This window comes from Mus musculus, chromosome 18, assembly GCF_000001635.26.
Source record: "Mus musculus strain C57BL/6J chromosome 18, GRCm38.p6 C57BL/6J".
NCBI classification, from domain to species: domain Eukaryota; kingdom Metazoa; phylum Chordata; class Mammalia; order Rodentia; family Muridae; genus Mus; species Mus musculus.
In genome coordinates this window covers 49,995,071-50,013,269 of record NC_000084.6, presented here as the reverse complement: position 1 = coordinate 50,013,269, position 18,199 = coordinate 49,995,071, and the positions used below count along the sequence as shown (strand labels likewise).

Below are 18,199 nucleotides of genomic sequence, written 5' to 3'. Positions count from 1 at the left end.
GGCTGGACTTGAACTCAGAAATCCGCCTGCTTCTGCCTCCCGAGTGCTGGGATTAAAGGCGTGAGCCACCATGCCTGACTGCCTGATTTTTCTTGTTAATGCGGGAGAGATTGCTTGAGAGTACATCGAAACTGACAGCGATGCAGCCCTCATTCCATTAAGCTACCTTTTTGATAGGTTCATAATACACAGCTCTACTCACTACCATGCCCAGGACAGGTCCTGTTTCTACCAACTAGTAGCACAAAATCTGTAACAGTAAGCCAGAATTAAATCTACTAGCCTTTAAAATAATTTTTTTTTAATTAGAGAAATAAACAGCATACGATGTAAGCTGTAAAGCATTTCTGTAAGGACAGAATAATTTGATCAAATTAACCCCTTAGAAAAGTGTCTAGCTCTTCAACACATGCTCTCACAACCCACTCCCTGGGGCTGAGGGAGGCAGGCCAATAGATCAAAATTATTAGACAGTACGCTAAATCTCTAGAAATGTCCAGAAGGGAGCTTACACGGTACACAGGACAGCGGACATGCTTGGGAATATCTCAAAGCATTAGCTCTAAAGGAAGCAGCCAGTTCGAGCGGGAGAGGTGCTTCCCACAGAAAAGGGAGAAGACTAAAAAGTCTATGGAGGGAAGAAATAGTTCCAGCCAGCAGAGATGGAGTGATTTCAAAGAGGAAGCTGGGATGGACAGGTAGATATGAACTAGCCTTAACATGCTAGGTGAGAGGGCTTAAACTGAAAGCAAGGGAAACCCTTTAGTGATGGTCAAGCTGGGGAAAACAGTGTTTGCGTCTTAGACCACACAAGCTAAAACCTGGAGGACGGAAGAAGACTCCCATTAACATTCAGAAGACAGAGAGAAAACGTGGAGAGAATTTCCACTCAAAGCTGTTTAACTTTTTAATCCTTGGATTCCAGATCTGGTAAACGGACTTAAATGAATTTCCGACGCAAGGGGCTAGAAACTAGGGGCACTGTTGAACGTGTATGTCATATAGCAAGTGCATACATAAACAATGGGAAGAGTGACCCATGAATCTAAAGGGCATTGTCCAGTTCCTGCCCCTCATTCATTGAGCTCAACTCACCTTTCTTCTCAGTTCTATTGGTTTGAAGCATGCGTTCACTTCTTGGCTGTATACCATTATCCATCTCTTTGGATTCACTCCACTACCCCCATCCATAGATGGGGCAAGAAAGTCTGGCCCCTGGTCTTGGAGGCCTCTGAGATGTGAGTCAAGAATTCTCCTGTGGCACAGAGGTAGCAGTCCCTCTGACTCAGCCCATCCCCAGGCGCCCAGCATTGCTTACACTGCAGGTGTGGGGCTAGGGATAGAGACGGGTGTGTGTGTGTGTGTGTGTGTGTGTGTGTGCATGAGTCTCTCCTGCACCACATGTTGTTAGCAGAGAAACACTAGCTGTTCCCTAAGCTTCAAAAACTGTACACAGTCTATCAGACAACTTGCACTTGAAATAGAACACAACGCTCATTAACGTGGGCACATTCTGTATGACCTCACTGGCGTGGGTAATGGGAAACCAAGGAGTTATCTCTAACTGAAATGGAATGTTTACACGGGCTGTTCGGCTGCTCCCCCGAAAGGAATCAGCCCGGGAAGCCAGGCTCCCTTCCTTTCCTAGTGCATGGTTTTGTACTGGATGGAGCTAAAGCACACAACAGGGAGGCTTTCTAAGACAGAAGAACCAGGGGGTCAAAAAACAGCACGCTGGACAAAGTTCAAGACACACACACACACACACACACACACAAATAAATAAATAAATAAATACATAAATACATAAATAAAGTAAGTTACAAAATAGAAGAAAATATTATGTGTCTAGCCATAGGAAATCTCACATGTGAAGCATCCTTCAACACTGAATCTACAACGGTCTCCTGCAGGCTCACACTAAGGGCGCCCTTGGCTACCTAGCAGGCTTTCTAGCTCTGCTTTCATCAGCCCATTTGATGGGGTTGTGGCTGAAAGGGCTTTTAGGTGCTGAGACCCAGGCGGGGAGTAGGTCACTGAAGGTGTGTTTTTGAAGAGAAGAACTTGTCCCCAGATCCTTCATCTCAGTCTCTGTGCTTCTCGACCATCGAAAGGTCAGCAGCTCGCTCTCCCACATGCTCCCTGCCTGACCGTATACTGCCCAGGAACGACAGAGCCAAGACAACATGCACCTAGATTTCTGAAACTTTGTGCCAAAAGACATCCTTACTTCTTCGGTTGTTTCTCTTGGGTATTTAGTTGGTCACAGTATACAAAAAAACTGAGGCAAAATTAGAAAGAAGTGGGGGAAAGGCCAGGGGTATTTTCCAGCCTTTCTGCTTTGCCCTGCTGTTTGGGGTTCTGTTTGCTGTCGAGGGTGAATCACCTCAGATCAGAAGCTGTAAGTGTTCATTAAGAATGGAAGTTAACGCGCTGATCCCGCTGACCCCAGGAAAAGATGATCACGTGAGCAAGAGGCTCCAGATGAGCTCATAAAATGCCCATTAAGTCACACCACCCCAGCCCCGATGGCAAAACTGATAAAGGCCTCTGAGTGCTGGCTTGACAGTCTGAGCTCTGTCCCTAGATCCTTCAGGGTGGTAGAAGAGAATGCCTGAGCACTGTCCTCTGACCTCTGACCTCTGACCTCCAGGCAGGCCTTCACTTTTGTGTTCTCTCCCCATCCCCCCCCCACCCTGCCTCCCCCCCACACACACAGTCTCTCACATACATGCCCCCCTCACACACACACACACTGAGTCTCTCACACACATACACCTCTCTCTTTCACACACACACACACACACACACACACACACACACACTTACACATTTTTTTTTTCAAAAGACTATGGGACAAAGAGTTGGACTTGACTAAGAAAAACCAAATGCTATGCCACACACTGAAGCGGGTGACCTGGCAGAAGCAGCACTAATTCTCAAGTGCAAATTGCATTCTTTCCACCCTACCCTTCTCCTAGTGGGTAACTGTTGCTTTGCGCTTTTACCCACAGACTAGCAGAGAACACAAGAAAGCAGAGGGAAAAAAAAAAAAAACAACAACAAACACACCCAGCGGTCCCGGGAAATCTTTTTTTTTCCCCCCACCATAAGAGCACATGCATAACTCTAGGTCATACACTCTGAGGATAAGATTTAAGAGACTTGTCTCTAAGAGCACAGGGACTCTCCAGCTTACAAAACACCAGCGAGCAGCTGCAGACGCTGCACCTGGGAACCAAATGACTTTCATGGGACAGGGGTGTTGACAGTCAAGCCTAACGCACAGGTTAGAATCCACTAATAAGTCTAAAAAAGTTGGTTCCATTATTACAAATACATTGTGAGTGAAAAATAAATCTATCTTTTCTTTTCTTTTTTTTTTTTTAATTATATGTAAGTACACTGTAGCTGTCTTCAGACACTCCAGAAGAGGGAGTCAGATCTCAGTTAGGGATGGTTGTGAGCCACCATGTGGTTGCTGGGATTTGAACTTCGGACCTTCGGAAGAGCAATCGGGTGCTCTTACCCACTGAGCCATCTCAACAGCCCTATCTTTTCTTTTTTCTGATAAAAGATTAAAACTGAAACAACTACAATATTTTTGAGGCTTGTCAGGAGATGCTCAAGTCATACAGTCTAAGTGGCCCCTTCTTTCCTGAAGACAAACTAGAAATTCCTTAGGAATTTCTCTCTCACCTCTCTCCCCTTTCTCTACTTCCTAGGCTTTCCCGCCCTTCCCCAACAGAAAAAGTTCAATGAGACCTTGGAGTGGGTGAGAGGAGGCATTGGGGACACGTGGGTACGTATTTACCCGAGGAAGCAGGGTGAGGAAGCAGGGTGACAGTTGCAGTGCATTATGGGCAGGAACTAATGCTTTTAGGTCAGTTCCATTTTTTTTTTCACATGACAATGACTTGTTAAGTGTTTTCGTTGTACATGTTTAGACCTTTCAGAAATCATAAGCCAAGGAGTCCACCCCACTAGATTCCACGAAAGCCCACCACTGAATTTGGGAGTCAGATGTGAAGGAGATGTTAAGGCCTGCAGCCTGCAGCATCTGAAACACTCAGCAACCAGGAAAACCACAGGTAATCAAGATGTACAGAAAGTTCCATGAAACCCCAACTAGAATGACGACTACTACCTAAAATAAAAAAACAGCAAATGCTGATAAAGATCGGAGAGAAAGTTACTCACAAATGACGTCAGTGGGAATGTAAATTACGAGAACCACTATGGAGAAAGCATTGAATTTCTTCAAAAACATCAGGTTGGACTGTGTTGGACAGAAGTCTGTAGGAAATGGGCCTTTGGTGGAAATTATGCTCCAAGGCAATCAAGGATACGGGATGTATCAAAGCGCAGCCTGTAGTCAGCTGGCCACAGTGCTAATGTCCATTAGGTGGTTGCTCTCAGACAAGCTATGCAGCTCTTCTGTGCTTCAAGTTTCCTCATCTTAAGAGGCATCTTAGTTAGGGTTTTGCTGCTGTGAAGAAACACCATGACCAAGGCAACTCTTATAAGGATGGCATTTAATTGGGGCTGGCTGACAAGTTCAGAGGTTCAATCCATAATCATCAAGGTGGGAGCATGGCAGAGTCCAGGCAGGCATGGCGCAGGAGGAGCTCAAGGCTGGTATAAGGAGACTTGCTTCCAGGCAGCTAGGGTGAGGGCCTTATAACCCACACCCACAGTGACACACCTACTCCAACAAGTCCACACCTACTCCAACAGGGCCACACCTTCTAATACTGCCACCCCTTGGGCAGAGCATATACAAACCATCACAAAAGAGGAGCTAAAGTCTACCTTAGACTGGGAGACTGTGAAGATGGCTCAGTGGGTTAAGTGCCTACCGCACAGCATAAACACCTGAGTCTGGATTCCCAGCATCCGTATAAAAAGTCAAGTATGATGGTGCCTGTGTGTGACGCCAGCATTAGGACACAGAGGCACGAGGGGATTCCTGAGGCCTGCTGGCCAGCGACTCTAGCTGAGCTCCAGATTCAGCAAAAGACCCTATCTCAAAAGGTAAGGTGAAGAGAATTTGAGACAGACGCCCTGTGTTGACTTCGGACCTCCATATGCATGTGCACATGAGAGAGCACGCACATGTGTACACACTTGATCATGTACACAAACATACACAACGGATTTTATTCAGTCATAACAAACAAAATTATGCTGCTCACAAGAAACGGGATGAACAGGCCACCATCATGGGATGTAAAATAAACCAGTTTAAGAAAGACAAATATAACATGTTTTCTCTCATATGCAAGATCTAGATTTATAGGTAAAAGCAAAGGGGGTGGGGAACTATCTGGGAGGGAGGAGTGGACCAGCCTACTGGCAGTAAGACAAAAAATGGCAGTAGAGAGGTGAATATGAGTAAAATATAATATACTTATATAAAAGTGAAAACCCAATGTTTTGTATATTTTTTAAAAATATTAATTGCTCACCAGTTTTGGCATGTGAAATTTCCAACAGACATCAAAGTTGGAAGGATAAAGCGCTGTCAGCCCCCACCCACCCCCTTCAGTAATGACCGATGCATTGCTCACGGTTCACGGATACCGCTCTACTCCCTACTCCTTGGCCTCTTAATATCCTCCCCCATTCTAAGCAATTCTTTAGATTAATTTATTTAATTCTATGTGTACACGTGTTCTGCCTGCATGTTCACGTGTGCGCACCCCTGGTGTCTTGGGAGGCCACAAGAAGGCATCTGATGCCTAGGAACCGGAGTTAAGGCATGCTTGTAAGTCAACATTATATGTACTGGAAACTGAACCTGGGTCCCTGCAGAAACAACAACAGGTACTAACTACTGAGCAACCTCTCACACCCCTGCCATCCTCCCCTGGTTTTTTTTTGTTTGTTTGTTTTGTTTTTTGTTTTGGTTTTGGTTTTTTTCAAGACAGGGTTTTCTGTATAGCCCTGGCTGTCCTGGAACTCACTTTGTAGGCCAGGCTGGCCTCGAACTCAGAAATCCACTTGCCTCTGCCTCCTGAGTGCTGGGATTAAAGTCGTGCGCCACCACGCCCGGCTCCTCCCCTGTTTTAATGAAGCAATTTGTCACTTTAAATATTCAATTCAATACTTTAAATATACATTTCAATACTCCTAATGACTTTAGAGTTATGCCACAAACACCACAATCCAAATTCTAGAGTATTGCCCTGATAACAAAATGTGCCGTGCGTGTATAACTGGAGGGCAGGGGTGGGGGTGGGGATGGAGCAAGAGTGGGGTCAAGGCATGTCTAAACCCCTGGAACTCTTGTGCAGAGATCATGGCTCCTCCTGCCCGGGACCTGTGTCCTGATACACAAAAACCTGTGCTCTCACCCTTGCTCCACCAAGGAGGTCACATAACTACTCATTAGCCAGATTAAACTTTCTTTCCCCTTATAAGGGCATGTCCAGCAGCACCTGGAATTCCTCCTTCTGCTAATCAAGCAACCCCAGCACCCTGGCCCTGCTCAATGACAGACACTCACCCACCCCCCCCCCACCCCCAGATGTTTAATTAGCCTTTGTTCCCTGCAATTAAAGGAGCTGCTCTCTGAGGCCTGTCTACTGTTTCTTGCTGCACTGCCTAAAGTCGCCATCACTCCTGGTTTGTTCTTGCCTCCCCTCCTGTCTTGGGGTCTGAAGGTGGGGAGGGGGAGCAGAGAAGCAATGACAAATAATGGTACGCTGCTTGGTCTTTAAAAGAAAATCTCATTGACAACAACACTGGAGGAGTCTCCTGGGTAGGTCACTCGACACTGTTGAGAGTTATCTCAGGGAGTCTCAACTGAGGGACTGCCTTGATCAGACTACAGTGGGCATGTTTGTAGGGCATTTATTATTATTGTTAATAAACATTAGACAGCCCATCCTACCACAGGCTGCATCCCAGGACAGGTGGGCCTCAAGAAGCAGGCCAGTAAGCAGCACCAGGCCATGACCTCTGCTTCAGTTCCTGCCTCCGGGTCCCTTGCCTTAAGTTTCTGTCCGCCTTTCCCGCAGTGATGGAGTACGACCTGCAAGATGAAATAAACTCCGTCCTCCCAAGCTGCTTTTCGTGTCTAACCGCAGCCATAGAGGACAAATTAGAACAAGGACCTCCCGTTAAGAGAAACAAACCAGCCCCAGAAAGACAAAGACTGAATGACTCATTTATACATTGACCAAAAAGGCCTCAAAGTTGACAGAGACTGGTGGGTGCAGTGAGAGTTTGAGGTAATCACAGACATAACACTTCAGTTAGACAGGAGGACTCAGGTCAGTCAGGAGATCTACTGCACATCTTAGAGATGTGCATCCTGATGACAACAGCTGCCAACCATGCCCTATGCACGTGAACCCAGACTGTGGTGGGTCTCACATACCGGTGATCTCAGCTGTTGTCTTAATTTCCTTCACTGTAAGGGATGGGGGGAAAAAGAGATAGCAATACTGATATTAAGCACCTTAATTGAGTATTCCCTAGTGTAAACATTACCAATATATCACGTTGTACACCATTCATATATTGAAGACTTACTTGTCAACTAAAATAAAAACCTTTAAAGAAATTAAGGCAATCCAGAGTTTGTAAACGACAGACCGCACTTCATGATCTTGGAAGCACGCACATGCATGCTTTCATCCTTTGGAAGCCCATATAGAGTATATGAGCATACTCATAAAAAGTATTTGTATATCTTTTTTTCTGCATTAGATACCCAGAACTAGAATTTCTGAGGATGGAGCAGGGGATGGAGTTACTGCCCCACAAAATCATAATTTTTGAATCTGAGCAGACCTCAGAATCATATGACCCAGCTTTTGCATTTTAATAAATAAGGAACTAAAACCCAAGCGCATACACTAGCTGACTGCCCCGGATTCACAGCTCCCTGGTCGGGATTTGCGCTGAGGGCTACCAGTCTTAAATAGTTTGCTTTCCCATCAGACATTTTCTTCCCAGGCTCGCAGTGAATCTGGCCTGGCTGCCCTCCTGGGGCCAGAACTACTCGGGACAAATCCCTGTTATTCCTCCTCGGGCTCATTTTTCCCTCCTCCGCTCCCACTGGGAAGCTATGGGCCTCACCTGAGCCTCTGGAATCAGGACTTGGAGATTCCTGGGACACTCACGGATTCCCTGCTTCAGCTCCACCCTCCTCAGCAGACACCTCATAGTCTCTCCCCTTTCTCTGCAACCTCAGTGGCCATCCTTCATCTGCCTTGTGTCATATGGGGTTACCGCTATCTCTGCGGTTTATGAGGACTCGTCTATACCCCTTAGACTTCATTCCTAGTTTCACAAGATTTTGCAAAGATGAAAGCATGAATGTCCCTGCTTACTTAAAACCCAGACTCTAGCTTTTGTGAAGTGATAACTTCGGTAAAACACGAGTGTTACGTACGGAGGTGGACTGCAATCATTTCACTGCTCCACCTCACGTCCTGAACAAAAGCACACCTTGCTGTGTGCGCATGAGCGAGGCGGCCCATACTCAAATAAGAAAGCCACTCTTATTTCACACAGCTATAACTGCATCGGCAGTTATAACTGAATTAAGCAAAATAAACTTTTTGAAGTTAAAAATAACCCACAGGGTTTTTGTTAAATCATTTTTCCCCTAGTTTCCTCTAAATAGTTTGGCAAATTGGGATGTTTTCCACTCACCGCAATCTTATGGAAAGTGTTTTAACTACATTATGCACCCACAAGCTGGAAATGGTGGCTCTCCACACAGAGTAACTGGCTGATATTATCCACCAGTTAGCAAGTATTTACAGTACACCAGTGTGCTAAGCACAGCACAGGAAATACAAACAGATAAGACTAGGCCCTGTGGCCCTTGTAATCTCCCCATGATAAATAAGACAAACACATGAAAGTTAAACAGTACAAGACAGTCAGTGGCCAAGGGGGGCAGGGGCAAGAGTCTTACAGAATTTGGAAATGAGATAGCTGGGCATGTAGATAATGGTGAGAAAGACGAGGGCACCCAACCCTGAGGCTCACATACAAACTACAGCTACCTGTGTCAGTGATGAGGTTCCTGGCCAGCTCACAGCCTTGAGACACCTCATTCCCCACCTTAAGATCTCATAGGTGCTGATCTTCCTCATCCTGCCAGCTTCCGTTCCAGCCACACTGCATTGATGGCCCTCCTCCTGGTCCCTACTTCAGGACACACTTTCCCTTCCCCACTCAGTGACAGTCTGTCAATCTCAGATGTCACAGATGCCACCTCCTCCACCGGGGCACTTGCCACGTTTTCTTCAACGCTATGCAGATCTTTGCCTCCTGAGTCAGCTTGTCTCCAAAGCATCCCCAATGATTCTCACGTCCCTGTGTAATCCCTTCCCATGTGACCTGTGTAGCTAACTGTGTGACTCTCAGGACATGGTTATGACAAATACTTGAGTCTTCTACCTATACTAGGTTGGGTCACTGTCTCTAGGGAGACTCATCCCCCATGGAAGGGCTTACTCCAAAAAGCCTGTCAGAAGCTGAATGTAAGAAATGAGATTTCTTGCTTGGATCTTTCTGGTCCAGAATCTCTGGATTATGCAGACCTGGCTTCAAGCCTGAAGACACCTCAAGTCAGTGCCAGGCATCTAAGCTGCTCCCAAATTCATGGCAGCTCTATGCAAGATTATGTACTGATCATTAGCTGATTGACTCAAGAATAAAAGAATGGAAATACTAATGCTGTGCAGTGGTGGCGCACGCCTTTAATCCCAGCACTCGGGAGGCAGAGGCAGGCGGATCTCTGAGTTCGAGGCCAGCCTGGTCTACAGAGTTCCAGGACAGCCAGGGCTACACAGAGAAACCCTGTCTCGAAAAACAAAAACAAACAAAGAAAAAATCAGTAAATGAGCAAACATTTGGCTGTGTGGAAGTAGCAACCGCTGGCAGTTTAGATTCTGATTCTCACCCTGGGTCTTAGGAAATACTTCTAGGAAAACAGAGAGGCTCTACAACACCTCCAGCCCAGGCCTCATCTCCCAACTTGGCTTTTCTAACTCATCAAAAGCAAAATCAGCACTCAAGGGCCACCTGTGGCCATCAAGGGCTAGCAGTGACCAAGTGGGGTCGGAGCCAGTCTCAGATAGCAGCACTCAGAGCTTATCGCTATCCAAGCCTCATGGAACCTGGCACATTCCTATGGTTCCCTCTATCCCGAGACTGGAACCATTTCACAGATTTTCATTTGCTAGTTCTCTTACTCCTCCCATATTCCAGGACAGTGCTGGTGTCCTCTCAAACCTGGGGCTAAGTTCCAGTCTGACGATGTCATTCCCACAGGTCTTGGTAGGACCCACAGAGGCTGCTGTTAATCTATAAAAAAACAAACCAGTGGGTGAGGGAGAACTACTCATTTATGGCCCTTTCATAAATCAAACCATAAGTAACACACAGAGACCTTGTCATCCCCACTGAGAACTGCACAGTGCTCTGATAATATTTAATGTGTGAAACTACAGGCTGTAATATAGTAAGGTGAAAAATCATGAACTTAGCAGGTAAATGGATTGGATTGGAAAATATTATACTGAATGAAGTAACCAAGACCCAGACAGACAAAGACCATGTGTTCTTTCTTATTTGTGCATCTCAACTCTGAATCTTTAGGTTTGAGTTTAACTTGGGGTAACCTTAGAAGCCAGTAAAGTAGAAGAAAGGAGGGATAATTAGGAATAAGAATGTTTTAAACGGCCATAGAGAAACATTATTTTATAAGCTTACGTGTGTGTGTGTGTGTGTGTGTGTGTGTGTGTGTGTGTGAGTGTGTGTGTGTGTGTGTGTGTGTGTGTGTGTGTGTGTGTGTTGTATTACCACCACAGAAGGATAACGTTTCCACCAGAAACCACAGATGATCAATCCTAACCCCAGTGCCAGGCAAGGATGCCTTCCATTAAAAACAATACAGACTATTCCATTGCTCTTGGTTGCCTACTCAAACGTAAGTGCAAGAGCCTATTGCTGATGACATTCAGCCACAGACCATGGTGGGGATGGGGGAATCAGGAATCAATCTAGTACTGACCCCATGAGGGCTAGCTCTCATAGCACCAGAGGGTGCTACATAAGCTGAGACAGGACAGAAGAGACAATCAGTTGTCTAACCTAGCTACAGATCCTGTGAGCCACAGTAATGCCCAGTCCAGCAAGATATCCCTAGTGGTGCAACAGCTTGGAGTTAGCCAACAACTGTGATTGGACGCAGGGCCCACTCAATGGAGAAAATGAATGCCTGGTATCATAAACCTAGCTAAGGGCCTCTGGCCAGAGAGCTGATTGATACTGGAGGAGATGCCACAACTACCATTTTGCTAAATTAATACATTGTCCAACCGCCTTCTAAAAGCTTTCTCGGTATAGCCACAGATGAGCGCAGCTCCCGGCCCTCATCAAAGAACCTTCTTTGGCAGCAGAAAGCTGTTACAGAGGTTCACAATTGGTCACACGCAGGGAGCAGGTGGCTGTGGACGTTCTCATTCCTAAAGGGGACATCTAGAGGATGGCCCCTACTCTTAAGTCTCAGGGGAAACTGAGGAAGAGGGGTGGAGGATTGTAAAAGCCAGAGGACTGGGGTGGTGAACACCAGAGTCCTTCAGACATGGCAGAAATGATGCAACAGGAAACTCCCAACAATACAGTTACCTGCACAAGGACATCCCAGTCAACGTTCTAGGACAGACAAAGGTAGCGGGCACAAGACCCAACGCCTAGCTGAAGAGCTACAGGCAGTTAATGGTTACTAAAAGAGGGAGAATTGGTTTTGTCCTGGGGTGAACAACCTGACTGGTTGCTTAAGCCTAAATCCCTGTATATACAGGAAACACTAATTGGACTCTGTGTGTGTGTGTGTGTGTGTGTGTGTGTGTGTGTGTGTAAAACAAGAATGATTATAGAAGTCATGAATTCTCGACTTCTCACAGGTTGTAGAGGTGGAACGGGGAGGAAGTAGGAGGAGAAAAAAAGAGGGGTAGAAATATTATAACTGAGCGATCACTGTAACAACACTAGTCCCTAAACAGAAACGTAAGTTAGGATAACGTTTGTATTAATGACTGTGAGAGAGGAAAGAAACAGTAGAATACTCTAAAGCCTCTGTAAAGGAGGGTTGTAAGGGAGGTAGCTGTTTCTCAAGGTCAAAGCCAGTCAGTATGGCTTTAAGGCAGGAAATACAGTGCTAACTAACCCTTTTAACTTCGCCTGGGGCCAAAGCAAGTCTGGGTCCAAGAAAGAGTATTTAGTGCCTGTTAAATTCTGTGTGCTTAATACCCCTCTTTCTCTTTGGAGAAGACCTCAAAGAGATTCTGGTATTTAGCCTAATTCTCTCCTTATGTTAACCATACCTCTTTGCCTCTGTGTACAGGTCAGATGTGGTTTCTTCTAAAAAGGCTCCTTCGAGATTGATTCGTCTGTGTAAATTATTCCATCCTATCAGTTAAGAGACAAGGATTTTTATTATGGAACAATTTGGGGCTAGCCAAGGGGTGGATAAGGAAGGGCTGCTAGCCAGCTGTTTCCAACACACCTTCGTAAATAAAAAGCTATTGCTCAGGCAAAAAACTTGTCTGATCTCATGAGGGTGTGTGTTTAACTAAGAAAAGGCTTGCAGTTGCCTCAAGATCTTAGTCTCTCCGTGCTACAAATGGCAAGCATCCTCTACTAGTTTTAGTCCAGCCCATGGAGGTAACATCGGAAGAAGATCTCTTCTTTTTAAAGTGCATCATGGCCCTCCTTCTGGCTGCATCTGTTTTACAGTCTCCATCTCTTTCTCAGGAAAGGCCGCATCAAGTGAATTTTAAGAGTCTCATCTTGAATCCCAGCCAAATGTCCACGGAAGCACGGGAACTAGGGAGGAAGCAATGCCAAGTGAAGTCACCAAGCTGGGCTGTGTGTTCCCTGGGGAGCCATACGTGAGTACGTAAGGGCAGAGATGGAAGGGAACCAAGAAACGACATGCATTTTCACGCAATGTCTACAGCCTTACGGTGCTTTGTTTCCAAATTTACTTTTCTGGGAGTTGTCTTAATAGTGGGTGTGATATGTTTACTTCTTCAACTATCAAGATAAGATCTCGCTTATTTGATAAGAACTTACAATATTCAAGTACAGGGTGGTGACAAGGGAAACGCCTAAGATCCTGGTTGCCTAAATATTCCTCAATAAGGTTCAAGTTTAAACTTTGTAAGAGGAAAGAGATGGTCTAACCTATTAATCACAGTAGATTCTCAGGGAACAGTTTTACTTTTAGCCTCAGGCTTTTTAAAAAATGTATTCTTATTTTGTGTACATGTATGTTTTGCTTGCATGTTCTTCATGTGTCTGCCTGGTGCCCACAGATGTTGGGAGAAGGCATTGAATCCCCTGGAACTAGAGTTATGGATGTGTGTGAACTGCCAAGCGGGTACTGGGACTAGACCCTGGATACGCTGCAAAAAAACAAATGCTCCTAACCACTGGGCAATCTTTCCAGCCCTAACATTAGACTTTTAAAAATAGTTCTTTGAATGAAAGTAAAAATATTTGAGTGAAGCATAAAAATGAAATCACTCATTAATAAACACTAATAACAAGACTTTCTTCATAGAAGCAGAAAGCAGACATTGGTTGCCTGGGCTGGGGTGGAAGTATGGGGAAGGCTTAGTTAAATGTTACAAACCTTGAGTCCTAAGAAAAAGAATTCCAAGGCCCAATACTGTACAACATGGTGTCGTGAGCTAATAAGAGAACAGATCTTAAGCGTTCTGACCATACATGTAGATTGTAACTTTAATGAGAAGGTGTCCAGTGTTGGTCCTTGTAACTTTTATCTAGATGTAGCTGTCTATCATATCATATCATATCATATCATATCATATCATATAAGTTTACTTCTTGAATAGATTGCAATCATTATTCATTCATTATACCTCAATAACACCAAAAAAAGGTAAAATCTGGGCTGGAGAGATGGCTCAGTGGTTAAGAGCACTGACGGCTCTTCCAAAGGTCCTGAGTTCAAATCCCAGCAACCACAAGGTGGCTCATAACCATCCGTAATGAGATCTGACGCCCTCTTCTGGTGCATCTGAAGACAGATACAATGTACTTAGATATAATAATAAATAAATCTTAAAAAAAAAAAAAAGTAAAATCTAAAAAAGTCTTTACTGTGCCCAGGAAGTTATCTAAGGACACCAGAGAGAACTGCAGGTTGGAATGTTGTAAAAATAGGAGTCTGGGAGGACTCATAGGACCTCTGATGAAAGCAAAGTCATTTCTGGACTCAGATGATTTGTGAGACAGCACCTGGGCTGTGTCCAGAACAGAGAAAACTTGGGTCCAACCCAGCACACTCAGGGAAGAGAGGGTGTGGTGTGGCTTGGTAACCTGCAGAGAGATTTGGGAATGGGATGGGAAGTAAGCACAGAGAGAGGAGGGGGGTGGAGTCAGGCACAGCCTTGAGGGCTATACAAGGAGCTTTGAACCTGCTAGTCTATCCATTCCTCACTTGATGTTACAAGAGAGAAGGTTGAGAGACCTGGAAGCCAAACACAGTGTCTAGGAGATGCACAGCACACCAGTGTCTCTTGCATGAGTACTATGCCCAATACGTGGAACAGCCTTTGACACTGGATAACAAGTCAACAGACCAGGCCCATGATCAGCCACATCACCCTTCAGAACGTCAATAGACCCTGGGGGAAGCATGGATGGGTCTGAGCTAAAGAAACAGTCAGCGGAGAGTTGTATTTTGAAGAGGACAGGGCTGGGGAAATGGAACTGGAGAGATACCTAAAGCTGGGAGGCAAAAGTGTTTATATTCCCTTGGCTTTTCCCAGCAGGCTATTTTTATTCAGATTTTTCAAAGGGAGTGTTAGAAGGACTCAAAACCTCAACTGAAATCTAAATTCTCTCCCTTGCCAAATATATTTTTATTATGAAGTTGGAGCACTACAGATAGAACAAAATGAAAATGTAAACCCCCTTCCCTCCCAAGCTGCAGCTCTACTACCAATGGGACAGTGTTCATTCTTTTCAAAAATGCCTATGCACTCATAAACATAGAATATGCCTTTTTAAAAAACATAATGAGATCATTATTTGGTGTTTTAATTCAATCTCTCTTGAAGATCTTTCCATATCAGAGCACAGAGGCCAACCTTGTTCTGTGGCTGCATAGAGTTTCAACTCCAGGAAACACCGTTTTACAGACACAGGCAGCCAAGCATATTGAAGCCATTGAAGGGTTTTAGTTGTTATTTTGTTTATTTTGCAATTCTGGGGATTGAATGTGGGACCTCATGCAGCAGCTAGGTGAGCAAACTCTGCCAGAGCTATTCTCTCGGTCCTTGTTCGTTCTTAAAAACAAAACTGTAATGAACTTTTTTTTTTTTGTACGAAACTGAATTTACTTGTGGGTCACTCATATCAGCGTCTTGATATTGTCACAGATGGGTTCTCTATTTAGCATATGTAACTAGAGTTAACAGTCACTTGGCAAGGAAAAAGGATCATGAAGATAGTCTAAAAATAAATTTACTCACCAGAGTATCTCAGGACAACACTGTACAGCCCCAGAGTCTCCTGGGAAGACACTGAGCCAGGATTCTGCCTTCCCAGCCAAGCTCCTTGGTTAAAATTTCCTACTCTATCTTGGGACAGGAAGGGCAGTTTTCCTTCCCAGGGCACCTGGGACGCTATCTTTCTTATTCTCCCAAGGGCTTTGGTCTCCCCTGGCACCTGTGCTTGCAGTGATAATAAAAAGTGAATGTGATCGTCATCAGAACTTAGGATTCCAGCTCCAGGAGGGCCGGGAGGTAATCTAGTTTCTGCTTGACATTCTTAGATGAGGCTGTTCGGGCTGACAGTGATTACACGGTGATTACACAGTTCAGCATGCTCACACGGCCAGTTACAACACAACCACCACCTCCATGCCTGTCCAAGCCTTTCCCCACCACTCGGGACCAAATGAGTATTTGTTTTAACTTTTTAAATTACATTTAATTACTTGGTGGAGGCTAGAAGGTGTGCTGATGTCAGGGCACAGCTTTGGGGATTCAATTCTCTCCTTAACTCTGGTCAGCAGTTTCGATGGCAAGTACCTTAGCTGCTGAATCATCTCAGTGGTCCAAATGTGTATTTTTAAAAGGATTCTGAGAATATGTGGAGACAGCACAGTAAAAGCAAGCCAAAAGGGAAAAAAAAACCCACTTCTTTAGAGGCTTTGAAACTTTTCTTTACCAAATTAACATGTTTAACAACTTTTCAAAGTGACACATTAGTTACACACAAACACACACACACACATATGCATACATACATGTACATGCATGTGCACACACATGCACGTGCCTCATACATATGCATGCACACGTAGTGCTAAGGTATTAACAAGCAAGGGCAGATAACAGCACTGACTTATTGCCAGGATGATATGCAGTTCTCAAGTCTGCAGGGAGGACAATGGATTGGAAGCCACAGTGCTCCAGGTGTCATACCTCTTCCCCTTCCCGCTCATGGTCCAGGGTCTAAACCAGATACTTTTAATAGCGCTGAGGAAAGTCTATAAAAGTTCTAAACTTGGAAAAATATAGCTCCATCCTCTAACCCAGTCTTGTGCCCTACCTGTTACTGACCCATGGCAAGCATCTTCATGTGCCCCTAGATGAACTTGGTGACAGATTCTGCAACAAATGGGTAGTAGACAGGGCAGGAGAAAGGGAGTGAGCAAACGCAATCAGAGGCCTTGTGTCGTGTGAAAATCATAGGCAAGCTCTTTCTTCCACGTGCAAACTAAAAATATCTTTATTAAAGATGGATTCAAATGCCAGCTTTCCCATTGACCTTGAATAACACAGTTCTGAATGTTTTTACCTTTCACATGGTGATAACAGGGAATAGAAAGAAAGCTCAGTGCTTAAGAGCACTGGCTGCTCTTGCAGAAGCCCCAAGTTCTATTCCTAGCACCCACATGCCATCTCAACCATCTATAATTCTGGTTCTAAGGGATCCAATGCCCTCTTCTAGCGCCACAGGCACCAGGTACACAGGTGGCACATAGAGATGTATGTATTTATATAAATATACAAAATATTTAATATGCATATTAAATAAGGCATCAGTGGTCACAAATGCAATAATAAAGAAGTGGGAATCTGGCTGTAAAATAAAGAAAAGGAAAAGGGAATACGAACAGAGGAATCAAGCATAGGGACATTCTGGTGTTCACGGTCATATGTGCTGAAAGCATAGGTTTCCCTATGCAGTATGATGAGAACACAGCCTGACAGCAAGTATAGAGGACCACCACTGTCCAGAGAAGAGCTGCCTTGGTTGGCACAGCTGTATCTGAGGCAAAGCCTCACCTCACGGAAAGAAAATAATTAAAAAGGATAGATGGTTTCTCACAGCCTAATAAGGAAAGGAAAACCACCAGCTTCCTTGCACAACATGTAGTTAGTGCTAGCCTTGCACACTGTTAAGTTTCAGCTGACCTTTCAAAGACAAAAGTGCTATAGTTACTGAGAGCAGAGTTATTGTAAATTGAAAAGAAGAAACGATGGTTTAGTATAAGAACTGATCAAAACACAAACTAGCATTTGGTAGCATAGCAGCTCCCTAACACTAGAACGGGAATACAGTAGATTGACTGAAATAGATACACAGCATAATCGGTGCCCTCCAAAGTGTTACAAGAGTAGATCACAAAGATCAAAAAAGAACTGTATTTCCATCATTGGACTTCTGACAAGGGTGACATATTTTAGAGTCTCAAGAGAAGAAAATGTGACGTATGGATTTTATACCCAGCAAAACTGACTCTAATTACAAAAGTCACAAAATGTTAGCAATAAATCAGGGAATATAGTTCCTATGAGTTCTTATTATCAAGTCAGCTAAATAATCCTTCTTTAATTGGAATGTCTAAAGCCTCTGGTGTGAAGACTGATGAAAATAACTAGAGAAATAACACCAAATGGAAATTACAAGGCAGATTGTTTGATATATGGCTATATGATCTAGCAGTATAGAGAATAAATCATAAAAAAACTGGGTAGAAGGAGCATGACATATACCAAATAGTATCCTGTTTTTCCATAATCATGGTGATTATAACACTTGTGTTGTTACTTGGAGACTGATACATGTAATCATACGGAGCAATCAAATGTGACTGTTATTTTTCTCTCTCTCCTGTGACAAA

General features: G+C 44.4%; 1 protein-coding gene across 3 annotated transcripts in view; it reads right to left on the bottom strand.

Annotated features, from left to right (window-relative positions):
• The window catches only part of Tnfaip8 (tumor necrosis factor, alpha-induced protein 8), a 113,803-nt gene that overhangs the window by 79,960 nt on the left and 15,644 nt on the right, over positions 1 to 18,199 (bottom strand). The window contains exon 1 of one of the 3 annotated variants that reach the window (XM_030250259.1): positions 16,621 to 16,689. The exons of the other annotated variants lie outside the window; for them this stretch is intronic. The gene's annotated coding sequence lies outside the window, so the exon portion shown is untranslated. Of the gene's footprint in view, positions 1 to 16,620; positions 16,690 to 18,199 lie in introns of those variants that run through there. 3 annotated transcript variants of the gene reach the window in all.